The following is a 26,427-nucleotide window of genomic DNA, read 5'->3' on the forward strand; positions in this document are numbered from 1 at the left end:
GACTGCGTGCTATTCACTTTCATATTTCCAGTGTCTTGCACATAGTGGGGTTTGCATAAATGTGTGCAATTCATAAACCATTGCTACTCTACAATCCTACCAAGTTCCTCTTTTCCCTTAGGCTCCAGATATTTTTTCGCAGTCACTTCCTGATGCATCTCAATACAGATTAACTTCTTTCAAACTAAATTTTTTTATCCTTTTCCCTCTTTTATCAATGTTTTCATCAATTTTTCCTAAGCTTATTCTACACCCTCCAGCTGTAAACCCTTCTAATCTGATTGAGTCATATTTCTCTGCCCTAATGTGAAAATTGCCCTGTTCTTTAACCTCTTAGCACAGCACAAAAGGCTATAGGTCATCATACATTTAATATATTACAACCAGGATTTAATCCTTACTGCTTTCTAAGCATCCTGTTTGTTCATTTATTCACACACACTTATAGGTTGTTTCTTTTATGGCAGGCATTTTGCAAGGCACCACAAACCACGGACTAGCCCTGTAACTATTTTTCCATTTATTTAGGGAGTCATTCCTATCCTTTCCCCTTAATGAGTTGCTAAACTCCTGTGCATACTTCAAGACCCTACCTCCTAGAGTTTTTTTAAGTTTTCAGTGAGAAATAATCTCTCCCCTATGTATATTTACGGAACCTGTATCATATTTCTATTTTATTTTCCTACATGTATTAGTTACAAAGATAGATTATACCATATAGTCTTTGGAGGTCAGAAATTACATTTTATTCCTAACACAATGCTTGACTTGACACATAATAGATGCTAAACAAATCTTTGCAAAATTGGATCAAATTATGCAAATTGAATTTCTCCTTTGTTAGAATAAGTCCAGGTTGTTACTTCTTTGAATTTTATTAAACAAGTATGAAGATGTATTTACCAGCTTTTCTGTTTGTTTTAGAAAAGAAATTATAAGCAGACATTAATACCATCAGAAGGGGGAATGATATTAAAACACTAATATGTCTTGTCTTTGCTCTATTTAGGCAGGCTGTTTGTGACTGTTACTTCAACTGATTACTTTTACTGGGTAGATAACATGTAATATACTTATTTGACTATAACAATTAATTTTTCTTCCTTCATCTTTACCTAAATATTATCTTTCTAGATTCTTTCTTCTGATTTATTAATTTTATATACACAAATACTTTGTTTACAATACACCCTTTACCCCCTGTTCCGTCTGCTACTTTTGAACAAAATATACTGCTTTGTTATCTTGTACTAGTCATGCTTCTAACCCTACTAAATATCAATGATACTTTTACTAGGGAACTGGAAGTAAGAAGTCTGCTTAATAAAATTATTTGTAAGTGTACAGGATTACAAATGAAAGGTAAGGATTTCTCACATATTATCAAGAACTATCAAGCAATGACACTTTCTACATGATGTATAATTTTATAAGTTAATTATATCTGTTGCTTTATCCATGTGAATTTTTGATATTTCCATTAAAATACTATATAAATTTACTACGGAGCTTATCAACTGCTCTGCTTAGGAATTTGATATAATTTTCCTGTGATAAGTAACCTGTGTACACAGGAAGTCCAGATTTAGTTGTATAGCCACTCAAGGACAACACAAAAGACCAACATTCCTTTCAGTCTCCTTCCCTGCCCTATGTAGTCTTTATCTTCATGGTCATAAGATGGCTGTTCCTTCTCTAGACATCATGTTCATATTTCAGGCAGAAAAAAAAGAGGAAGGCAAAACAGCAATAAGTGCATGTCAGCTGAATCTCTCCACATTCTCATAGCCTTTAATAACAAGCTTGCTTCACACAGAGGCTTCTGTTTCAATCTCATTGGCCTAAACAGTACCATATGAACAGTCATCTCTTTGACTGTGTGAGATTGTTTGCGTTTAACTGGGCACTTTGTCCCTGAACATAGTTTGGGTCATTTTGGTAGAGAAGAAGGGAAGAGTGAATTTTGGGATAGGCAAATAACAGTGTCTGTCATTGATAGCTTATCATAGGTGTTATTACTCACACATAGGGCCCAAGGGATATGTGAAAAGAGATTTTACAACTTTAGATACTTTAGTGACAAGATTTTTCTGTTATTTATATATTAGGGAAATTTAGAAATACACCAGCCTATGTATTAAGGTGACTAAATATCAGTGGGTTTAGGGCTTTATTCTAAGTTTTAGTATTTTTAATTATAACTAAAATGTTATTAAAGACTTTGTATATATTCAGTATAAGATAAAGCACAATGCAAAGTTACCAATGTAGAGGTGATTTTTTTTCCCCGCAAGAAGTCACTACTGAAGTTTGGCAGTACTGGTGAAGCACCCTGCTGGAACATACATAGACAATGTAACAAACACAGAAAAAATATCTTCCATAATTTTTCTAAGTTTCTTGTAGTAATCTGTATTATGAACAGCTCCACTAGAAAAATAGATGCTTTGTGGGGCATCTAGACATTTCAAAGAAACCTTCTAGCTCTCCCTCAACCTCCAGCCTATGAACACAGACTGAGCTCCTGCTGTGTTCTAGATTTTAGCTACTTTGTCCTGATCAATCATTTTATCCACACCTAAGACCCAGAATTGATTATTCCTGTCCCTTTTAAACCTGTCCTCCTTCTCTCCCTCCCTCCCTTCCTCTTTCCCTTCCTCCCTCCCTCCCTTCTTTCCTCCCTTCCTTCCTTCATCTTTTCCTTACTCCTGTACACCAGTGTTTTGGTCCCATGTTTCCACACCTTTGTTAAACACTAGAACATTTAATCAATGTATTAAATACAGAGATAGATATATGTACAATAAAAAAGACTCAGGTACTTTCTGATTAGTGATATCCAAGTCTTTGAATACACCAGGGTTGTTGTAAGCAATGTGCATTAAATATTCAAGTTTCTCATAAAATACTGATAGAAAAGGGTTAATCGAAGCTAACATGTATCTTTTCATCACTAATGGGTCAAAGGTCAAAATAGCATTGCGTTCACAATGTTATACACATACAAATTGCATTAAGAGACATCTGTTTTTGGACCAGTTGATAGTGGGGAATATTTATTAAGAACCAAAGTAGAGGACTTCTGTCCAAGATGGAGGCCTAGACAGACACACTGCATCTCCCTCCAAAACTAAGAAGGAATACGACTACCTCAAAACTAGAAACAACCAGAAGTTCCAGGAAATCAAGCTGCATGAAAGTCCACCAAACAAAGATATAAAGAAGAACTACTCATCCAGACAGGTAGGAGGGGTGGAGCGAGGGTAGAGAGGACACAGTGGCAGCGGCGGCAGTGGCAGGCTGATGGAAAGTGCAGTCACACATTTTAAAAAGTCAGGAGGGACACCTGGGGAGCACTGTCAGCACCAGACCAGACCTCGCAGTTCATGGTCCCAGCACCCGGGAAAAAAAATGCCTCATTGCTTTTGACTGTGCCAACCAGTGGAGGTTGGAGTGGAGGAAGAAACTGCCAGTCACTCAGCAGAGTCTACTTGTTTAAAGGGCTCCCAAAGCACTAGAACATCTGCAGACCCACCCACTCTGGGAATGACAGCAAGGGCAACAGCTAGAGAAGCACCAGTCCCATATGGAAGTGGGAGAAATGCCTGGAAAAAGGGCAAGTGCTGAAGAAGCAGCATTGTTCCATCTTAGACCCCTCCCCACAAAAAGCGCCACAACATGGTGATATGGGTTGCCCTCTACTGACAAATACCAATGCTCCGCCCTTCATAACAGGAGCAACAGCTCTACCTAAGACACAGAGGCAAACAACCACAGGAACGTGTCAAGATGAGGAGACAGAGAAGTATGCCCCAAAAGGGGGAACAGATCAAGGTTCCAGTGGGAGAACTAAGCGACGAGGAGATAGCCAACCTAATAGATGCAGAGTTCAAAACACTGGTGATAAAGATGCTCACAGGCTTGACAGTTATACTTAATCATGGCAAACACATAACAGTGACATTTATGGATTTTTTAGAGCCTTGTATTGAATAAATTGGGTGTTTTTCCCTCTAAGTGTTTAGTGAATCAGCCATCACTTGTAGACTGAACAGAATACGGTTTTCTTCAATCTTGTGCTGCCTGATGCTGTTTTGTAGTTCTATAAAAATTCATTTAGGTCTGAGTTCCAGAATCAAAATGGGATATTGAAGTATGGGAAGAAGTCTAAGGATAACAAGTAATATGATAGAGTTGATTAAAGGGAAAATGGAAGAGCCTATCACAAAGTAGTTTACCCAAATTGAAAAGGAGAAAGGAGACAAAAAGTATGTTAATAATTTTCTCATATTAAAAAATCATCATGCCAAGGGGAGCAGACATTTATCTTTATGGACTACTGAGACTAAGGAAAGAATAATAAATTCTTTTCATAAGAAAAATCAGGGTACTTATAAGCTGGAACATGTCAGTGTAAGTTTTAAGAATTAACAATTTTATGAGAAATGTTTATAAATGTTCTAAATTCTATTTTTATTTCACAGGTAACCTAATTTTTAGTGATAAACAAAACAATGTGTGCTTGCAAAATAATTCAGGCAATTTAGAAATATATAAATAATTAAAATTCACCTGAATTTCAATGTCCTAGTAATCCGGTTAACACACACATATGTGTGTATTTACCTGCATTTATGTGTGCATTCATGTGGCATCATACAACAACCTAGAATTAATGCTGTTATATATATATATTTTTTTTTAAAGGCTTAAAATGTATTTTAATAACTCGATGCTGCTCCATTTTTCCAGAAAAAAACTCCAGAGGTATCAAGGACGAATCAAACATGGTACACCAATTAAAAATTAAAAAAGCACAGCCTTACTACCTAGGATAGGCAAGGCTAAGAGCTACTGTCTGACATTCATTGTACAGCAACCCTGTTCCCAAGATTGTACTAGGCCTATCAAGCTGTGAACAGCAACATCAGACACAGAAGGGCCATTCCTGGGTTGCCCTTACCCAAGAAAAAGATGGAGGCAAGTTAACACAAGATCTTAAAAGATATACTAAAATGAAAATTTCTAAGAGAAAATGTCTTCCTTAGGACATGAAGGGATAATATATGGGATATAACAGAACCGTATGTATGTTATCTGTGGCCTCTGTGGACTTTTGCCTGAATTCCCACCTGGGAGTGAATTGAGTGATGGGCCTAAGGTCATCAGGGGATGCTTGTGGTTTTTGTGGTACTTGTGGCAGTGTCTCTGGGGTTGGGGGATTTAAGAATGAGAAAGCAAATAGAACAGAATAAACAAAGAATGGAATGATCAAGATTAATGGGGGCTCTAACTGGATCCGCTTTGTCATTGTTCCCTCCCTCCCAGGCCCTCAATAATCACATGAAACTTCAGGAATGCACCACACAGATATGATTAAATGATATTTCACACAAAACTCCTTAGTTAAATATCGCCCCTCCCTTGCCCTCTGGCTCCAGCATACTCCCTAGAGTAGTACAAGCAGGGAAGACCTAACTATTGGGAAGAATCCCTAACACTTTTCCAGGATAGAATTCTGGCTAGTCCAAAAAGGGTCCTTCTTTTAAGGGTTTTGGGAAACTAGACAATGCAATTTTATTAGTATCGGCGACGTTTGTTGGGAGAAAATTCAGCTCCAGGAGCTGCACGGCTGAATGCAGGCGGGGTTCCACCAATTGCCCCTATTCCTTCCATTGCAGCAGCCTGGCCGAAGCGTTCGGTAGTTGGTGGGGTCAATCCCAAGGTTCCATCTGGCATCATAGTGGCAGGTCCTGGAGGAGCTGGGGTGCCAGCAGGCACAGGAGCAGGGGGCATGGCACCTCTGTTGTTTATGCCCATAGCACCTCCCATAGCCATCTGGTCCATCTGTATCTCCTGCTCTCTCGCATCAGGGAAGGTTCCCTTGAATCGTTCCTGCTGTCGCTGCATCTCTTCCTCAGGGCGCCTGTGCTCCTCCTTCTACCTGAGCTCCAGCTGCTTTCGTTTTTGCACTTCTTGGTTGTGCAGCTCTTCCATTCTCTGAAGTTCTTCCTGACGCCTCATCAAATCCTGCCTCATGAGCATGACCTGGTGCTCATGGCAAGCAGCCTCCATCTCCATCTCCAGCTTCTCGCGAGCTTCCTTGATGTTGCAGTCCACTTGGTCCTGCTGCTGTTTCTCCATCTCAATGAGTGCCTTCCAGCGCATGGCATACTCATACTCAAAGGAGCCAGGCTGTGCAAATCTTGGTGGCTGCTCCCGCTCCTTGTGAAATTGCTGATTCTTTATAACCAGCTTCTCTGGAAGTCCCTCTTCATCATCTAACTGGTCCATAGGCTCCACAGTCACAGGCCGAGGAAAAGTAGTTAGCAGGAAGGAGCCTTCACTGCATCTGTCCAGAGCTTTCCGAGCAGCTGGCTTCCCTGAGAATTCAACAATGCCTTTTCCTGAGGGCCTTCCTCGATCATCCACTATGATTACGGCCCTCTCCACCTGGCCGAACACAGAAAAGCCTTCCTCCAGCAGTTCATTGGACACATACTGAGGAAGGTTTCTAACAGTAAGGGATGCACTATGCCAGGCAAAGCGCACACGCAGCTGCTTTCCGCGGAGTGGCATGTTGTCCAGCTCCACTTTAGCAATCTCCGCTAGGATTCTTGTTTCCAAGCGGATAAAGCCAAAGCCCTTATCCTTATGAATGAAGACTTTGCCCGCCTTCCCATATTTCTCAAATAGTTTCCTCAGTTCCTCCTCCGTGACGTCAGGAGGCAGGTTGCCCACAAAGAGCTGGCTACGTTGGGTGAAGGTCTTCTCTCCTGGTTTTCTAAAATTCTTCAGGTCAATAGTCAAGCCTTCATTTTGGCTGCAGGCTTGCTGCCCGTTTGCAGGGATTGGTGGCAGTGGCTGCTGCTGCTGCTGCTGCTGCTGGGGCTGCTGTGGCTGTTGCGGCTGGTGGTGATGCTGATGATGCTTCCTTGGAGCATGGTTTTGCTTCTCCAAGTTAAACGTCTTATTGCTCTGCATTTTTGAACCCCTCTACAGACTGTTCTCTTCTCAGAGTAACGGCGATGCTACACGACCTCTACCATCCCAAGAAAAGAACGCGCGGTTGTTTTATATTTTATAGTTCCTTTAAAACTGAAGATTCATCTGTATACCCATTCATTTGTGTATAACTTAATTTCGGACCATAGAAAAGCATGCACATGTTGTAAATTGCCTGTTAGTGTTTGGGTTTATTCTTTGTAATAAAAGTAAGAGGTCAGACTCTATAGTGTATGGGAGAGGCTTTGAGTTCAAAGACTGATTCTACCACTCACTTACTAACTGTATGAGTTTGGGAACAGCAGTTCACTTGGTTAGCCTCATTTTCTTTTTCTGTCACCCAAAAAGATTTGACTCCTTCTCTAACTCTAAAAATGTATTATCTTGATGCTTTATTTTTAGCAAAAGTATTCGGTTGGCCAAAAAGTTCATTTAGTTTTTTCAATATGATGTCTCTAATAGTGTTTATCTGTGTTTAACTACGTTCAAAACAATTTTGTCAGATTGCATTGTGACAGTTGTTATATCACCATGCACTTTAAAAAAGTTATCACAGGACTTCGGGCCAAGATGGAGGCATAGACAGACATGCTGCATCTCCCTCCACAACTAAGAAGGCATACAACTACCTCAAAACTAGAAACAACCAGAAGTTCCAGAAAATCTAAAGTGCATGGAAGTCCACCAAACAAGGATATAAAGAAGAAATACTCATCCAGACAGGTAGGAGGGGTGGAGCCCAGGCGGAGAGGACACAGCGTGGTGGTGGCAGCAGTGGCAAGAGCAGCGGGCCAGTGGAAAGTGCAGTTGCGCATTTGAAAAAGTCAGGAGGGACACCTGGGGATTGTTCCCAGCTCCTCACTGGAGCAGCTCACTGTCCCAGCTCTGGAGAAAATCAAGCCTCATTGATTTTGACTGTGCAAACCAGTGGGGGTTGAGACAGAGGCAGAAACTGCCGGTCTCAGCAGAGTCCACTTGTTTAAAAGGCCCCCACAGTCCTAGAACATCCACAGACCCATCCACTCTGGGAACAACGGCCAGGGCAGCAGCTAGAGAGGCGCCAGTCTGGTGCAGAGGTGAGAGAAGTGCCTGGAGAAGGGGCAAGTGCTGGGCAAGCAGCATTGTTCCTTCTCAGACCCCTCCCCCACATACAGTGCCACAATGTGGTGAAACATGTCACCCATTACTGATGAATACCTAAGGCTCCGCCCCTTACAACATAGTAGGAGTGACAGCTCTCCCTGGGACATGGAAGCAAACAAAGACAGGAGACTCCTGGCCTCGACTGACATGCTCCGTCTCCCTCCACAACTAAGAAGAAATACAACTACCGCAAAACCAGCAATAACCAGAAGTACCAGAAAATAAGTGGAAGTCCAGCGTATGAAGTTATAAAGAAGTGGTGCTCATCCAGATAGGTAGGAGGGGTGAAGTCAGGGAGGAGAGGTCAAGCTGTGTTGTCCATGGCAGCAGCAGTGATGGTGGCAGGACAGTGGTAAGCACAGACACCCATATCTAAGGGGAGGTGAGAAGCACCTGGGGAGCACCCCTGGCTGCAGACCATACCTGTCAGCTTGCGATTCCGAAGCTGGGGAAGGCAGACCCAGATTGCCTTGGACTGTGAAGCCTGGTGGGGGTGAGTATGGAGGAGGAGGCTCCCGGTCTCTCAGTGGAGATTGAACGGCAGGAATTCATCTTGGACCTTCACCCTCGCAGAAAATGCCCGGTTGCGACAAGTGCAAAGGGCTCCACCCCCTATAGTGTAAGAGGTGTGACAGCCCTGTCCAGGAAGCAAAGGTAAACACAAAACTGTTCAGGAAGGCACAGGTCATGATAGAGATCCCAGCGATGCAGCTGACCAGACAGCAAATTTCTAATTTAATGAAGCAGCAGATAGAAAATCTTTCTGAGGAACAGTTCAGAGTTTTGCTTATAAAAGTGCTTACAGACCTAAGAGCAGATCTTAAACAACACGGAGAAGGAATGAAGGCTAGTCCTGCTGAAATGAACAAGAACATATGAAACTAGTAGTGAGAGCAAGAAAACAGGGGTCAAATCAACAAACTGGAACATAGGGAAGGAACAAACAACCAGTGCAGAAAGAGGAATGAAGAAGTGAGGAAAATGAGGAGAGTCTCAGAAACTTATTGGACAGCTATAAACGGGCCAACATCTGAATCATAGGGTTGCCAGATGGTGAAGAAGAACTAGAAATTGAAAAATTATGTGATAAAATATTGAAGCAGAACTTCCCTAACTTCGGGGAGGAAATAGACTTACAGATCCAGGAAGCACAGAGTTCCAAAACAACTGGACCCAGGAAGAACCATGCCAAGACATATTATAATCAAAATGTCAAAAATTAAGGATAAAGAGAGAATCTTAAAAGCAGCAAGAGAGAAGAAGAGAATTACATACAAAGGGGTCCCAATAAGACTGTCAGCTGATTTCTCAAAAGAAACTCTGCAGTCAAGAAGGGACTGGCAAGAAATATTCTAAGTAATGAAAAGCAAAAACCTAAACTCATAATTACTCTACCCAGTGAAGCTGTCATTCAGAATAGAAGGGCAGAGAAAGTGCTTCCAGGACAAAGTAAAACTGAAGGAGTTCATCAGGTCCAAACCACTGTTATATGAAATGTTAAAGGGACTTGTTTAGGAGAAAGAGGATCAAAACTATGAACATTAAAATGAAAGCTGTATCACAACAACCAACAACAGAAGCTAGGGAACTGAAACAAAGGCAAACTAAGTAGGCAACGGGAGTGGAAAAATAATTATAGGTATGGGGAACATTGTGGGAGGATGTCAGCAGGGAGGCGGATGGGGGGAAAGGGAGGGAGATGGTACAGGAATTAGGAAGCATAGTAGGAGGGAGTGGAGTAGATAGGAAGGTGTTGAGTAGATAGTCCATGCACAACCGATGGGCATGGACTAAGACGAGGTGGACAGCTGGAGGGAGGGATGTCACTAGGTGGATGGGGACAAAGGGAAAAGAAATTGGGACAACTGTAACAGCATAATCAATAAAGCATATTAAAAATAAAAAATTATCACAATTGGTTAATTTTTTATGCATTCATTTTAATATTGAAGATAGAAGAAAATATGCAACATTTCTGGCACATTATACTTTATTATTTCAAGAAAGGTAAAATGCAACTGAAACACACAAAAAATATTTGTGTAGTGTATGGAGAAGGTGCTGTGAGTGACATAATGTGTCAGAAGTGGTTTGAGAAGTTTCTTGGTACTATTGACATTTTGGCCGAATAATTCCTTGGTGTGGGGCTATGTTATGCATTGGAAGATGTATGGCAGCACCTCTGGCCTCTACCCACTGTTCAATAGCAGGAGGTAGCCAACAAACTCAAATATTCAAATCAATCAAGTTATTGGTGAAAATGAAAAATATGGCTTTTGTTTCATGGAAAAAACTAAACAAACTTTTTAACCAACCCAATATACACCTTTCAGTAGCTTTACATTTAGAAAAGGTTAGTTTTCTTTACCTGTCCCATGTTAAAAAGCTTTTAACTTTGTTAATGAGTTAGTTTTGCCTTAACAGAAAAATGAAAAGAAACAAGATTATTTTAAACTGTGGAAATTTTTAACTCATTTATTGAGATTAAAATATTCTGGTACTCAGAGAAAAAGTAAAAGTTGTTAGAATATTATACAATGTACATATTCATTACTTACAAATATAGTTTTCATTTCATTATGTTCCATATGCCCCATGACATACCAGCTTATCTATTTGGAGTACTTTTTGTGTGCTCAATTATATATATAAGGTTTGTAATAAAGAAGAGTAAAATAAGGAATATGTAGAAATATAATTATATAGAGGTCAAAACTGTGAAAATTGCTTTTCTCAAAATCACTTATACTTGGTTCTATTGCCTAAATTATATAGTAATAAAAATTATTTTTATACTCCTAGAGCAACCAGTCTTGGTTCTTGTAAAGATTTTCAATATATTAACAAATAGAAAATAGTTCTCTTTCTTATTTTGGTCACTTTCAAAACAGTGGTTTCTAGTACATTTGAATTTATGAGTTGAAATATTTCAGGTACTTTGATGTGAAAAGAAACAACTTTAAAATATTCCATTATTAAAATGTTTGCTCCTGTTTACTTATCATAATGGCTGTTATTTATTCAAATCAACATCCGTGAATTATGGGAAGGACTATAGATCTGGTGTCAGAATACCTGGGCCATAACATTGTTACAGTTTATGAAAACAGGAAGATCACTTAACTCACCTGAGCCTCAGTTTCTATTATGTGGTGAAAATTGCTAAATAATACACATGAAAATGTAATAAAAATATAAATGGCAATAAATGTTTAGTATATTTTATATAATGAAAACACATAAAAATAGAATTCTGATTGATATACTTAACTAAGAATTCAGACATTTAAAAGTTTACATATTCAGAAGTCAACAGCATATAAACAAATAGGTTTTGTTTTTTGCTAAAATTTATTACTGTGTATGCTCTCATTCATTTTTTGCGAAGTGAATAACGACTTTTGAAAGCTCTAAATTAATTTTTTATTCATAATAGAAGATTAGAGGAAGACAACAGTATTTTATATTCCACCAGTTAGAACCTAGCTGAATGACTTAAACACATGAAGTAGAAGAATATGTAACAATAATAAACTGAGTTCCTTTCTAATGGCACAGAATATATGTTTGAATACACATAAACACAAGCTGGATCCCTTAGAAGATGAAAGTAAATTTCTGCTCGTTAAGTTGAGATATGTGTTTGGTGAAATATAAACAGAAGCCAGTTTAGAAAAGATATTCCAAAGATACCACTGTTATCATATACTGCAAACACATTCCAGATGGTGTGCAGATTTTGGTTGACACCGAAAATCTGTTTATTATTGATTCTTGGTTATTTTTCTTTCTGAAGTGTCTTAGATATGACTCTTCTTAATCTTTTTCTGTGTAAATAAAATATGCTATTTTAAAAAAGTAACTCCAGGTGAAAATCAGTAAAAATTAGTAAAACCATGTGTCAATAACAGAGGAGGCCAGAAATGTAAGGGATAGCATTATTTGATATTATGCTTATGCTTCTAATTCGTCGGCAGCCGTCCGTCTCGAGAGACGATGGTGTAGCTTCTTAAGAGTCTATCTGCACCGCCGAGAATGGCTATGCTTCTAATTAGTATTAGCTAAATAAGTATTTTGACATCTACAATACCTCGCCAATATTTTAAAGTCAGGAAACATTTAAAAAACAAATATATTTTAAAAATAAGATGTATACATTACTATTTGGGACATACACATACTCATTGAGTTTAGTGTGATGAGATTTGTTCCGCAGCTGCTTCAAATTAAGAACAGGTGTGGAAGACAAATTATGCAAATACTCATATTAATGCAGTTGTCAAATTATGTGTTTACCATTGTGCTTTTAAAGCGTAGACTGTACTCCTATTTTAAATGTAAATTAGCTTTGTTCTTGAGAGCAGCTATTGGTAATGAAATTTGGTCCTGGATTAGAAATGAATACTTCCCATTAGACAATAACATAATTTTAAAATTTGACATTTGCTTCCAGTAAACTTTTTATATATAAAAATAGCAATTCTGTATTATTTTAGTATATGTATATATATAGTCATGGTGGTTTTGTGAAAGTTTGAGTTGATTCTGGCACTGGGTTACTATTTTTTACTGTGGTGTTTAGTGATTACCACTATGACAGCTTTTGATCTCCTTGAATATTTTATAATTCAGAACTCAACTGAGCTTTCCATATTTATGGATCTAAGCTCTCAAGAAATATATTCTTAGAATAAGTTGCATTATATTTATTTTAATAATAAATTACCTCATGATATAGTTACCTTCTATTGTATTTTAATATTGGAAATGTTTAAAACCAAATTTTGGTATTTAGAATTGTTTTGTGATTACAGAGCAGCCTTTTACTCTTAGTTTATTCATGTATCTGTGTGATGATATTGTACTTACTCCATGTCATGATACAGATGCCTCTGCCCACAAAAGGCTTTGCTTTAGTCCTTAGCTGGTCTTCTAGGCCTTATAGTGATAAGTATTGTTGCATCATTTTTTTCTTAATGGGTGACTAGGCCAGTGAAAAGAAGGCTGAGTAAATCAGAGATGTTTCAGAAGTCACGTTTCTCATTTTCCTTTCCCCATTAATCCCATACTTTTCTCTGATAAAAGAAAGATCCTAAAGTATTTACAAATTTTCACTTGACTATTATATTTTCAATGCTTACTTTGTAAACCTGGGAATGTGCTTGTTTATGCTTTCCCATTCCAGAAAATTGCATTATCCAAAGTCATGTAGCTGGTAGTGTAAGTCGGAATGTGAATTCAACTCAGTCTGATTCCAATTTCTGTACTTTTACTCTGCCATTAATCACTAATAGCATATAGCCTCTAAATTGATGTTCAAATATATCAAATTTTTCATTTTGGGGAAATAAGGAGGATGAAAAGTATTAAAATGTGAATACTACGTTTTATTGAATGCCTTCATTGTATAGAATACAGGTCAATTTGTGGTTAAAATAGAGCAGTGGTTCTCAAGGGAAGGGATTGGGGGATGAAAAAGGTCTCTCTTGTGGAGGGAGTCTCTATTATCACTTCCATTAGAAGGTTCTACTGGAGTGAATCTGACTCCCTTTATTCCCTTCTCTCTAATACCTCATCATCCCACCTGTTAGGAAACAACAGTGAGAAGACAATGAACTAAGTATGAAGTTAGATCTGCATCCAACAATGTGTGAAATAATCTATTGATATGAAAGAAAAAGTGAATGGCAGTGCTGGACCTCTACTGGTAGTTTTCTTGGCATTATATATGTTTTCTCATTGAATGGTAAGAGATTTTGGTTGGAAAGAGTCATGTTTTTTAATAACAGATCCTATTTGTCCAAGTTTCCTCCTACCTCACATCATAGTCAAGAGGCGGAAGAGGTGGATAGGGAGTAAATAAATCGTAACCAATAATGCCAACAAGATAAGTTTCTGTGTATGCAGCTTACAAACTCTATTTATTATTAAAGACTATATTATTTATAATTATTGACAAGAAAAGGAGCTGCTACTGAGACCAAGAGCAGATAAAAGGTAGCTGATGCAAGAGTTACTGTTGCTTCCCCCACAGGGATCAGAAAAAACTGTCACGGACTCCAATCCCCTCATAAATTCCTAGGTGTGACTATGATCTGAATTGTTCCCCACGAAGGAGTAAAGCATACAATAAAGAGATGGTGGTACTTTCTGAATTTGGACAAATGAAGGTATGGTAGTGTTTTGTTTTGATACATAACAATAGATATGTCAGTGGATCTTCAGTCTTCATTTATTTAATGAACTCCTTATCTGAAAATACATATTCATGCAAAAGATCACCAAAATGTATTAAAGGGCCTGATCAATCCATAAACTCCAAGAAAATCTAGTGTTAGTGACTCTATGAAGCTGCCATAAACCATATATGCAAAGCAATGAATGCTTCTTTTTTGGTCTTACCATTCAGTGCTTTTGATATTTTTGATATGGCTGATGTTAGATGCATTTCAGGAGTACTAAAGTGAGATTTCTACTAACAATAAATTAATAACTCTATGGATACTTTTTATTTCTTTATGAAGAAAAACCCTAAAATAAGTTGAAGGCCACAAAGTACATCCATTTTATTACTATCTGTTTTGTTCCACATATTAAATTATTAATTCAACTTGTTTTGTCATAGTTTTATTTTTCAACTACTGAAATTAATACACAAAATATTATTTTTATGTTAAGCAAGAAATCCTTTTGCTTTTAAAATATTCATTCCTACTCTCATTCCTTAGGCTTAAACCCTATATCTATACTATTTTTGGACAATACATCAAGGTCAAAAATCTAAGGTTGATTCTGTGCTCACTGTCTTGATTTGAAATATTCAGAATATAGAATTATTCTGAGAATGGAAGTTGGTTTAATACATTGTGCCAGCCATCCTGAAAGCCACTTCAATGTACTCCATACACTGGCATTTGTTTTAGAAATAATTGCATGCAAATGTAGTTTAACATCTGAACTATGAACTAATCTTAACCAGGCATTTTTGATTATATATAGCCTGAAGATCACATTAAGAAAAATATGTCATCTACGAAATTATATTCTGAATGCCCCAAATAGCAAAGAAATGGGTACTGTACAGTTAAATCTAGTACCGAGCATTCTTTTTGTCCTGAACCCCAAATTGTTAAATGTTTATTTTATTTATCTTAGTTTTATATTATAAAATTGAACTGTTTTTTCCCTAATTTTTGCTCTCCTATTTTCCAAACTTTTCAAGTTAGTTTACCACAAAAATTCTTGCTGTTGAAAATATACTGCTATGTCACATTAAATTATTTTCTTACTTTTTTACTTATAACACAAAATTTAATTTATTTTTGTATCTTAATGGCAATACAATTCAGAGAAGTTAAATTTTAGTACACTGTATTACTGTAAGCAGAATTTTCCAAGTGGAACTTTGATATTGAATGGGCTTTAAATATATTAAAATTTGCTAGTATACTTAAGGTACTAAGGAAACAGTATTAAGGAATAAAACATATGCAAAGTCCTAGAAAAAAAAAAACTGATGGGAAGGTAAAGGAGGGTGAGTTTCTGCAAACATAAAGTTATTTCTTGCCATCATGAAGATTTAAAAGAAAATATTGTGGGACTTCCAGCCAAGATGGAGGCCTAGATTGACACGCTCTGTCTCCCTCCACAACTAAGAAGTAATACAACTACCGCAGAACAAGAAAAAACCAGAAGTTCCAGAAAATAAAGCTACATGGAAGTATAATATATAAAGTTATAAAAAAGTGGTGCTCGTCCGGATGGGTAGATGGGGCAAAGCCGGGGTGGAGAGGTCAAGCTGTGCTGGCAGCAGCAGCTGTGGTGACAGTGGTGGGACAGCAGTCAGCACAGATATCCATAGTTAAGGAGAGGTGAGAAGAGCCTGGGGAGCACCCCTGGCTGCAGACCAAACCTGTCAGCTCGTGATTCCAATGTCAGAGGAGGCAGACCCCCATTGCCTCGGACTGTGAGGGCTGGAGGACATGAGGATAGAGGAGAAGGCTCCCAGTCTCTCAGCAAAGAGTGAACAGCAAGAATCCATCTTGGACACCCGCCCCTACACAGAGCGCCACAATGTGGTGAGAAGGGTCACCTGGGAGTAATGAGTGCATGGGGCTCCGCCCCCTATAGCATAGGACACGTGACAGCCCCGCCCAGGAAGCAAAAGTAAACACAAACTGTCAAGATAGCACAGATCACAATAGAGATCCCAGTGACTCGACTGACCAGACAACAAATATCTAATCTAATGGATCAGCAGATAGGAAATCTTTCTGAGGGAGGCATAGTTCAGAGCTTTGGTTATATGAATGCTCACAGACATAACAGCAGATCTTAAGACAGGGAAGGAATGAGGGCCAGTCATGCTGAAATGAATGAAAACACATACAAAACTAGTGGTGGGGGAAAGAAAACCAGGGATCAAATCAACAAATTGGAACATAGGGAAGGAACAAACAGTCAACCAGTGCAGAAAGAGGAAACAAGAAGTGAGAAAAATGAGGAGAGGCTCAGAAACCTACGGGACAGCTGTAAGCAGACCAACATCCAAATCATAGGGTTGCCAGACGGTGAAGAAGAAGAACTAGAAATTGAAAAATTATGTGAAAAAATAATGAAGCACAACTTATCTAACTTGGGGAGGGAAATAGACTTACAGGTCCAGGAAGCACAGAGAGTTCCAAAACAACTGAACCCAGGGAGAACCACACCAAGACACATTATAATCAAAATGTCAAAAATTAAGGATAAAGAGAGAATATTAAAAGCAGCAAGAGAAAAGAAGAGAATTCCGTATAAAAGTGTCCCAATAAGAGTATCAGCTGATTTCTCAAAAGAAACTCTGCAGGCAAGAAGGGACTGGCAAGAAACATTCCAAATAATGAAAAGCAAAAACCTACAACCACAATTACTCTGTCCAGTGAAGCTGTCATTCAGAATAGAAGGGCAGAGAAAGTGCTTCCAGGACAAAGTAAAACTGAAGGAGTTCATCAGATCCAAACCACTGTTATATGAAATGTTAAAGGGACTTGTTTAGGAGAAAGAGGATCAAAACTATGAACATTAAAATAAAAACTATCACAACAACCAACAACAGAAGCTAGGGAACTAAAACAAAGGCAAACTAAGTAGGCAATGAGCGTGGGAAAAGAATTATAGGTATGGGCAACATTATGGGGGGAGGTCAGCAGGGAGGGTTAAGGGGGGAAAGGGAGGGAGATGGTATATGAATTAAGAAGTATAGAGTGGAGTAGACAGGAAGATGTTGAGAAGAACTATATGCACAACCAATGGGCATGGACTAAGGGATGGGCAACTGGAGGGAGGGGGGTCACTGTGTGGAGAGGAAGAAAGGGAAAAGAAATTGGGACAACTGTAACAGCATAATCAATAAAATATATTTTTAAAAAGTATATATTGTGCCTTTCTGCATTTACTATAGTTCTTCATGACTATAGTAATATGACATTAAGTACCACAGAAATGCTTTTATGTATTTGATCATTCACTTAATTCTCCAAGAGAATAAGAAGGTAGTATACACATAATAATGACAAATTTGAAGGACATAAATGCCATGTTGCCTGAGACTCCTGAAGGTCTGGCTTCTGCTTTTCTTCCTGTTCTCCACTCTACCACCCTGTCTTCCCCAACACTCTTTTTCTCTGATCTTGCTGGACTGTGTTTCTCTGAAAGCAGCAAGGGTTCAGGTACCTTCAAGCCTTTTTCATTCCAGCCCTCCTTTTGTCTTGAATGCTCTCCAACTTTATCCCTTTCACACCCATTTGTAGGTTAATATCCATTCATTATGACTTAGTTTAAAGTCCTTTTCTCTTCTTTGTCTGTCACATAGTTACCCCTCCATGCTTTCATAACACCTGCATGCATCTGTCATAGTTCTTATATTACAAGTAGCCTGTCTTCCCAATTTGCCTATAAACTCTTTGGATTAAGGAGTCCTGCTTTATATTCCAATTCTTTAGTAAGTAGTGTTCTGTAATACCCTGCAAAAGTGAGAGGGACCTTCCATCAAAATATGGTTCAGATGTCAAAGCTGATGACACTACATACCAAAATAAAAATTGTATTACTTCAGACTCCTGCAGTAACCTGACTGGGCACAGCAGGTCTAAGCTGGCTTGGGAAAATAAAGGAAATTAGGTCTTTAAGGAGGCTGTGGGGACATTTGGGGAAAGAACTATTGAGCAGGTAGGTGGTTTAAATTTCCCTCCAGTGGCAAAGGAGGTGGTACATGCACAAGCTTTCTGTCTAAATATGGGGTCACAAGGGAAATGGAAGTTGAGGCTTGAAAAGAAGTCAGCAGTCAAAATTAAAAATGGAGTTGAACTGTCATTTTAGCATGGTGTATTTCTTACCTTATATTATCTCACTTAACCTTTTCAGGGTACAAGAGACATATATTTTCTTTTGACTATAATGTAAAAAAAGAAGAGTAGAAAATGAAGAACTGTTATTCTTATGTGAGCATAAGGTATTTCTGTCTAGCCCCAATATATGCAGAATCCACCCTATACATAAAATCTGTCCACTTTGACTTATTTATTGACTTAAATTTTTGTCTTCCACTCTTCAGATGTATGAGAGATCCAGCTCCTTATTTAATCTTCAGCAAAAATACAACAGTCCACCAGTACTGTGCAGGAGTACCTTATGCCAGAAGTGTTTCTGTTGACTGCTGCCTTCATTCCCTCTCAAAATATAATAACACCACCACATGTAAGGAGCACTATGGGCATCTTTTGCTTTTTGGTTTCTTTAGGTGCAAGAAAGATACGAATTAATATCCCAGGAGATTCAAGTTGCCTACCTAGTTATTGAACAGTGGTAGGTTTTATCCTTCTCTTAGACAGCATCCAGGTCATCTGCCCATCCTTGATCTCAGCCTCAGCTGTTAAACAGATGAGCTCTGTGGGTAAGAGGTGTCTATATCTTTTCTATTTTTGGATTCTCTGCTGATTTTCTACCAAGGATACCAATTAGTACCAATTATGATAATAGCTTTCTGAGGTGAATAAGAAGAGGATTGACTAAAAACAAAGCAAAAATGTGACTTTGATACTGCTATATTCTGTAATCTTTGTTAATTTTTCAGTGCTTTATAACCATGAAATGGGAACTGAATCTTATTTTAGGAATTTCAGTTGATTTAATTGCTTAATATTAAGTACTTTAAAATCTCAAATTCTCCAGATATCTATGGTTTAAGATAATAATCACCACTGAGCTTTCTATTAATGTTTATCTGGCATTTATTTAAATATATGAATATAAACTTAAATTTAGAATCTGTTGAACAAGCAAAAATTAACAAGTATATAAACAAGTTATTGTAAAAATAAAAGATGCCAATGTCCATCAATAATCAATACAGTAATAAACTGTGACTGGATTGATATTTTTAATTTAATCTAATGTTTTATCTTGCCATTTTTATATTCAGTTGTGCTTGTAGAATGTAAAGTCAGATCATATAAGCTGACATTTCAAGGAGAAGAAATGATGTATTTATAAGACTTAAATTTCAACAGCAATTTGTTCTTACTTTACTTACTTTGCCAAAAGTAGAAAATGAGGCCAAGATCATGATTTTTCAGCCTTATCCTTGTTTTTTTCTATAAAAGTGGCTTATACCCAAAAATTTGCTCCAAAATGTATTTTAAAATCTATCAAAGTTTAATCCTAATTTTGACAGTGTGACCATTGATTGAAATATTTTAAAATAGTCTTGTTTTTTTATACCTTTGGTTTCAAGTTATAGAAATGGATATAACACTTAAAAAAAAAAAGTGGAACGCATTCAAAGAATATAGACTTGCTGGGTTCCAAAGGAAAACACTTGTGCTATTAGAGAAATATATGCTGGGTAGATAAAAATCAACAGATTTCCTGTATCTGAGAAACACAGACCAAAGAGAAGTATAGGAAAGTAGCACCAACTAACACATTTGCATATAAAGATTTACTAAATTATAGAATTAGCTCTCAATCTATGCACTATATATATATGTATATATATATATATGCTTTTAAAGATTAATAAATAAAATTTATTTGTAAATGTTGGCTTTCTTTTTAAATAAACACAATCTTAACCACATTTTTAATGAAATAATTCTATTAAGGAAATAACCTCTAATAATTTAATTTTGTAAATTTGGATTTTCATGTTTAGTTTGTTACCAATGAATCATATCAATTTAGCACATGTTTGCCAAAAGAAAATATATGTTATTTAAAAAAATTTACACTAATGCATGAATAAAACAAACATATAATTACAAACACTTATTTTATTATTTTTTAAAATCTTCACCGAAGGATACGTTTATTGATTTTTAGAGAGAGAGAGGAATGGAGAGAGAGAAAGAGAAAGAAACATCAATGTGAGAGAGAAACATCGATTGGTTGCCCCCCAAACTCTCACTGACTAGGGAACCTGCAACCCCGGTATGTGCCCTGACTGGTTTCAAACCCACAACGCTTTGGCATACAGGATGACACTGCAACAAACTGAGCGATCTGGCAAGGGCCAAACATTTATTAATCAGTATCTTTAATTATCTCCATAATTTCGATGGAGTGTTTAAAATCAATTTGAACTAATGGACCTAAGGAATCTCTTTAGTCATAAGCATGATTTTCCCTTGTTATTTTCCATGCACACCACCACCAACCACCTCCACCCACTTCCAGTTCTTCTGGACTGAGCTATATCCCATTATTAATTATGGCATTAGGAATGCTATTTTGTGTTATCTTCTCAACCTACTACAGCACTTGTTCATCTATTCTCCAAACTATTGATATATGGCTTTCCTTACTGCTATTCCCAATCAAGCTACTCAATATCCCTTTAGAAAATTATTACATTATCAGGCAGTATTGTCTCCTACTTTGGCTTAGCTTTCTTTACTCTTTAGCAGTTGCTTCATTGGTCTTTAACACCTCACTCTCTTCAGGCACCAGTTTCCTTCATTCCCTGTACACTGAAAGCTCCTACCTCACATCTAGTCCCTTTATTTTCAGTGACTTCACCTCCCATTTTAGAAGAATATTTAGAAGCTCCAGGCAAGACCTCTCTGCCTTTCTCATCTTTGCTCCTGAAACAAACTTATATTGGCATCTCTAATTATGTTCTTTTGTGTCACACTAAGATATCTCCAAGGCCAATTTCTCTGTCTATGCATGATACCTGCTTCTGCTCACCTTTTATATTAATTACCTTGTGTTCTCAAGTGGCATATGCTTTCCTGTACCTTCAGTCTCCCATTTTTTCCATACCTTCCCATCTTTATAAATAAAAACACCAAAAAATCAAAATTATATATCAACTTTTGTTTTATGTCAGATAATCTTGCTAACCCTCCCTTTCTCCTCATCATTAAAATTTCAGAAAGAATTTTTTACATTCAACTTTCATTTATTCTTCAACATACTATAGTTCTGTTTCTGTCCCTGCTACCCTTCTGAAATTATATATTCTATTGAATATCAGTGACAATGTCAGAGAGTTGTATTTAAGTCTCATCCTGCTGTTCCCTTACAAAAAACATTTTAGAGTTTTAACACTACTTCTCTGACCATATCTGTTCTCTGTCTTTTTATGGCTTTCCTTATCTCTGTCCATAAGTTTTTTTATTCAATAATTATATCAGCTAACTCTGGCTGTGCATTATCATTACCTGGGGTGCTCATTAAAAACAAACAAACAAACAAAAAAAAAAACAGTGTCTGAGCTCTACCCTAGTCTAGTTAAATCAGAAGCTCAGGGAGGTGGAGCCCAGCATCAATGTTTATTCAGAGCTTCCCAAGAGATGCTAACACATGACATATGTTGAGAACCTCTCCTTTGATCTCATGACAGAATTTATCCACTCCCTGCAGGATTACTGCCACATAAGGTGGTGATCTCAGGTCTGTATGTTTTGCCTTTCTAGTGAAGTTAAGGCTTGTATTCTCAAATGTCCTCTGGAAATATCTACCTGACTTGTCCTGTAGTCACTTCTAATTTAGTATTTCCAAATGAAACAAATTATCTTCTATTCCTTAAAATTTTTTTTCTTGCATCCTCTTATCTTGCTAGTGATATCACAGTCTACTCCCAATGTCCCTTATCCTATACTCGGTCACTCAGTCACTGAAGTGGTCTTCAAATCTTCAAAGTTAGACTCTCTTCAAATTGTGTATCCTTTTCTCTTTCTCATTGCTATTTATTTGGCTGTAATTACTCTCTGATGAAACTTTGGGCATCTTAGGCTGCCAGCCACAAACCTTTCCCAGTTTCAGACATAACACATACCCTCATGCTTTTCCCTTGTTTTCTAAAAAGTAAATCTATGACTTCCCTTTACCTTAGGACATAAGAGAAATCCCCTTGATCTGACAAGTAGGTCTTTTCACAGTCCTAATCTTTCCAGCCTTATTTCTCATCACTTCTCTCCATCCATCCCACACTCCTCTCATACACAAATTTTCACATTTCTTAAGGCAAAACACTAAATTATTTGTATTCTCCCATAATTTTCTCCTGCTTTTCCTCATAGTAAATTTCTACTCATTATTTTGGAGTCAGCTAGAAAATATCTTTATTCATTATGATCTAACTACTTTTTACCTCTTCAATGATGAATTTGTCTCTAAAATAGTATCTCTTAATCAAGGATCCACATAGAATTCAGGATGTCTATTAAGGTGAGTGGAGGAAAAAGTAGTATAAATTTACTTCTAATTAAGACTCAATATTTTCTTCTATTTTGAATGTAGGTAACAAACCACAGTAGTACTAGCAGTATCTATGACATTATCACTAATGAAGATATGTTCATATAACATTGCAGTTGGTAACAATATTGAGAAATATTGTTAATGATTATTGGTACTTCAAAATTATAGTGGTTATCAAACCTGCCACTATATCTTATCACTTAATACATTAATTAAAAAGTACATTTAGTAATACTTTACAAATGTGACTTTAATTATTGAAATATAGAATTAGAAAATTAGAAAGGAAAATGCATTTCCTTTCTAATTCCTTATATTTTATTTTATGCAATTAAATTTTTTTTGAGTAGGCTATTCTACATTTACCAGATTGCCAAAGGGGTTAAAGAACAAAAACCTAGGAGCCCCTGAAAATAGCACTTAGTTTGTTACATCTTAGTTTACAAGGCTGTTTTTCTCACTCTCCTTGGAGGCAAGGACATTTTTCATTCATTTTTATAGCCACATGGTTAATATAGTTTACAGCATATAGTAGGTGCTGAAAAATTGTTGACTGCCTGAATAATGGAATAAATAATGAAAAATCACCTGTCACAAATATTCTGAACAAGGAAAACAACACTTCTCAAAGTGTGATCACAATCAACAAGATGCTTGTTAAAATGCATATTCCTGAACTATCTTTCTCAGATCTTTTAAATCTGAATCTGCAATTATATAACAGCTCACCCAGTAATTATTTTACAATAGGTTATATGATGCACAGCAGCTTTAAAAAATACATAAAATTATTACTTTTTGTATAATAACTTCAGCTCCCTGGGCTTCATTTTCCTTCTCTGCCAAGTGATATCATATGAAGGTTTTGGAGTTTATGCCACAGAAAGAAGTAAGGCAGGGCTAACTTTTTTTCAGAATGAAGAATGAAAAACCTCCAGGCATTTACTCATGCCAATCTGGTCCTCTGGCATACACAGTACCTGCTTCTCACTATCTCCAAATAGTACACCAGCTACTCTGAGACACTGGTCTTAAGAAATACTTGACATGTTTTCCAGGAATCAGTTCTCTTATGTTTTTCCTCTTCTGTCAGAGCCAGGAAACACTTAGTCTGTGTTTCAGAGATGGGCTGCGGAAGGATGAAGTAGTTTGAATTTGTGAAGCCAACACATATCATTCGAGAACATCCCTGGCAACGCTGCCCCTGGAACAATTTCCATCAGATGTGATAAATGGTCCAACAGCTGAATAAACCTACAAATAAAACAGTTGGAGTGGCTGAAAGGTCAATCAACCATTTGATTTTGTTCTTGTTTTAGATTATTGAGTGTCCGTACTTCTTGACTAGCTGAACACTTTTTAAAATATTTGCACCTTTAAAACGTAGGCCACTGTTTTATTCAGAATATGATTTTACCACACTACTGTGACCCTAAGTTACAAAAATGTTAAAGAAAAATGTGAATATATTTTAGCCAACCTCAATAAACTGATTATAACTTAAAACATTTTCATTTGTAAGGAAAGGTCAATACATTATACCTACTTTCTATGAAAAATATACCTTCATCATCTTTGAAAAAACTATATTCTTTCTTAGAGGCCATTTTACCTTGTCATTAAGTGCAAGCATACTCATATTAAGTTTTGCTTTGCTGCACCAGGTTTCTAAAGAGAAAAAAATACTACTTTTTATTCACATGGAAGATATTTTTATTGATATCATGAAATAAAATGACAGACTGAAAGCTAGTTGAATGCAAATACAATGTCTTCAGAATTTCTGCATCTTTTACAGTGTGTAATATCATTTTACACATTGCAGGACTTTAATTTTTAATTTAAAAAAAATAAATGTTATAAAACAATAATGATAGCTAGTAAATATTAAGCCTATAGTTAGTAAACATTAAGTATATGGGTAGCAGCACTATTCTAAGTACTTTACAAGTCAATGCATTTAATAACCATATAATAGTGTTACTTATTACACCCTTCCTGTAAAGAGAGAGGCCAAAGGAAGCTAAGCAACTTGCTCAAGATCACACTGCTAGTAAGTGCTGAGTCATGATCTGAACCCACCAGACTGTCTCCAGAGCTAGTATTCTTATTATCAACACTTAATGACTTACTCTTTATTGCTTTAACAGAAAATTATAATGATTCAGATTTAACAAATAGATTCCTTCAGAAATGAATGTTGAAAGTCCATTCCAGTATATTGTTTTGGGCTTTTCATTGTTAGATTTGAAACACATGTAAATGCTTAATTTTTTTTCTATTTTATTTTTTGGTTTTTCAATAACAGTTGTCCCATTTTTTTCCCCATTGTTTTCCCTCACCCAGCCCACCCCTTCTCCCACAATCATATCCCTCCCCGTTGTCCATGTCTATGAGTCATTTATCCATGTTCTTTGACTAAACCCTTCACTTACTTATCCCCCTTCTCTCCCTCCCCCCTCACCTCTAATAACTGTTATTCTGCTCCTTGTCCTATTTAGTTCATTTGTTTATGTTCTTTAGTTTCCTGTATTACGTGATATCATATGGTATTTTTCTTTCTTTGCCTGGCTTATTTCACTAAGCATAATTCTCTCTAGTTCCATCCATGTTGTCGCAAATGGCAGGAGTTCCTTCTTTCTCTCCGCTACAAAGTATTCCATTGTGTAAATGTAGCACAGTTTTAGGAGCCACTCATCTACAGATGGGCACTTAGGCTTTTTCCAGCACTTAGCTATTGTAAACAGTGCTGCTATGAACATAGGGGTGCATAAGTTCTTTTGAATTAGGGTTTTAGGATGTCTGGGGTATAATCCTAGCGGTGGAATCACTGGTTCAAAATGCAGTTCCATTTTTAATTTTTTGAGGTAATTCCATACTGTTTTTCATAGTGGATGCACCAGTCTGTATTCCCAACAACAGTGCACAAGGGTTCCCATTTCTCCACATCCTCACCAGCACTTGTTGTTTGTTGATTTGTTGATGATGGCCATTCTGACAGATGTAAAGTGGTGTCTCATTGTGGTTTTTATTTGCATCTCTCTGATGGCTAGTGATGTTGAGCATTTTTTCATGTGTTTATGGACCTTCTGTATGTCCTCTTCGGAGAAGTGTTTGTTCGGGTCCTTTGCCCATTTTTTAATTGGGTTGTCTGTTTTATTGATGTTGAGTCATATAAGCTCTTTATGAAGATCAGTCCTTTGTCTGAGGTATCATTGGCAAATCTATTTTCTCATATGGTTGGTTTCCTTTTCAACTTGCTAATGTTTTCTTTTGCTCAGCAGAAACTCTTTAGTTTGATGTAATCCCATTTGTTTATTTGTTCCTTTATTTCTCTTGCCTTAGGAGATGTATCTGTGAAGATATGCTTACATGGAATATCTAAAATTTTTCTACCTGTGTTTTCCTCTAGAACTTTTATGGTGTCATGGCTTACATTTAAGTCTTTGATTCATCTTGAGTTTATTCTCATGTACGGTGTAAATTGGTGGTCTAATTTCATTTTTTTGCACGTCCTGTCCAGTTCTCCCAGCA

The 26,427-nt window shown here is 37.0% G+C and overlaps 1 protein-coding gene and 1 pseudogene across 1 annotated transcript in view; one reads left to right on the forward strand and one right to left on the reverse strand.

Moving 5' to 3' along the window:
- The window catches only part of FOXP2 (forkhead box P2), a 370,651-nt gene that overhangs the window by 192,512 nt on the left and 151,712 nt on the right, over positions 1 to 26,427 (forward strand). The window lies entirely within an intron of this gene.
- LOC150001881 (non-POU domain-containing octamer-binding protein pseudogene) lies at positions 4,992 to 6,984 on the reverse strand (annotated as a pseudogene).

This window comes from Furipterus horrens, unplaced genomic scaffold (genome assembly GCF_987537825.1).
Source record: "Furipterus horrens unplaced genomic scaffold, mFurHor1.1.pri manual_scaffold_9, whole genome shotgun sequence".
NCBI lineage: Eukaryota > Metazoa > Chordata > Mammalia > Chiroptera > Furipteridae > Furipterus > Furipterus horrens.